This window comes from Thalassophryne amazonica, unplaced genomic scaffold (genome assembly GCF_902500255.1).
Source record: "Thalassophryne amazonica unplaced genomic scaffold, fThaAma1.1, whole genome shotgun sequence".
NCBI lineage: Eukaryota > Metazoa > Chordata > Actinopteri > Batrachoidiformes > Batrachoididae > Thalassophryne > Thalassophryne amazonica.
The window spans coordinates 87,024-88,931 of NW_022986285.1; positions in this window are offsets into that span (position 1 = coordinate 87,024).

A 1,908-nucleotide genomic window follows, 5' to 3' on the forward strand; every position below is an offset into this window, starting at 1 on the left:
ACAATACCAAAATATCACAGAATTTACTTGTTTAAATGATATCAGCGTTAAATTATTGCCATACCTGTATTTATCTTGTGTAATATTGGAAATAAATTATGAGAAACTGACGAGGTAGAAAATTTGTTGAACGACGCTATGAGATTTGGCGCGGAAAGCAGGCAGGAAATTGTCTGGCACATCGAGACGTTGCGCATTTACTACCTTCACAAGAGCATTGTCACCCCTCGCTCACACTGCCTCCGGTGTTACTGTTGCAGGGTACAGATGCGGGCCCCTCAAAGAATCTAAGTCATTAAAAAGATACAAACCTCTCTCAGTGGCCACGGAGCTCTGAGGCTGCAGTTACTGAGACCCTGCGGTGCTGCGGATTCTTCCGCAAGACGTCTATTATTGCTGGCTGCCGCAGCGCTCCGCATCAGAAGTGTTTCCTTGCCTGCTGTGTGGAGAAAAGATTATGTTGTTTTGCCCCTGTCTTAAAGTAACCCTAATGATGTACTTGTTATTATTACACTGATTGCACGAATTTGTTTTTGTAGCCACTAACGACTGGGAGTGAAGCATGCTGGGGTCATTCTGAACTGGGAGTGAAGAGCTGGGGTCATTATGTTTTTGCAAGAGGAAATAACTTTCAGATGCCTGTTGATTAAAGGAATTATGTGCGCCTGGGAGTTTGAGATGGCCACTCACCCTCCCTTCGCGCACACACTAGAAAAGAGGGGGCAGAGCCATGCTCCGATAGAGTCTGCTGCGGGTTTCGTGAGAACGCCCAGCCGGTTGACAAGCGCACTCTGCCGAAGGTGTTGGCTCTCCACCTTAAAGGCGTCACGGTAAGAGAGAAAGAGATATTTTATGCGCTGCAACCACTTGTGTTTGATGTAACTGCTTTTGTGGGGAATAAATATACGCCTGTTTGTTCTAGCAAAATGCAGTCTGTGTGATCATTTCTGTGTGCCGATCTGACCGAACCTTGTTTCAAAACATTTTTGGCGTTGTCGGCAGGATAAGGTGCGTTCAGACTACACACAGAAATGTTTTGTTTTAGAAGGGGGAAAGGAGATGTGGAGGAGGCATCTCAACAGGAAGAAGTGGTCCCGGGGTGGGATGGGATTACTTTTAAAGAAATAGGCCAGCTTCTACGGAGACGCGGGGGACGCCCTGGGCCATGGACTGGAGCAATTCCCACCGCGACACCACCGGTTTTATGTGAGATGTTAAAGCGGGTGGAGGTTAAAACGAAAGCTCCATTGGGAGGTATTTTAGAGATGATGTGGATTTGTGGGAAGACATTTGGGAAAAGGCTAAAACAATTCCTATCACTGTGGTGCATGTAGATGCACACACTAATGGACAAGACTCAGAAGCTTTATTTAACAAAGCTGCAGATCAATTGGTAAAGATAATGGTAGAACAAAGACAATCGAGTCCAGGTTTGGCGAGATGGGCTCATGTCAAGGCAGGTTTCGGCCGTTTTGACTTCCGCATCACCTACCGGCCCGGGACCAAGAACCAGAAGTCGGATGCCTTGTCCCGGGTACACGAAGACGAGGTCAAAGCGGAGTTGTCGGATCCACCGGAACCCATCATCCCGGAGTCCACTATCGTGGCCACCCTCACCTGGGACGTTGAGAGAACCGTCCGGGAGGCCCTGGCACGAAGCCCGGACCCCGGGACTGGACCAAAGAACAGACTTTACGTCCCACCAGAGGCAAGGGCTGCAGTCCTGGACTTCTGTCACGGCTCTAAGCTCTCCTGTCATCCAGGGGTGCGAAGAACCGTGGCAGTTGTCCGGCAGCGCTTCTGGTGGGCGTCCCTGGAGGCCGACGTCCGGGACTATATCCAGGCCTGTACCACCTGTGCCAGGGGCAAGGCCGACCATCGCAAGGCTCCGGGACTGCTACAGCCGCT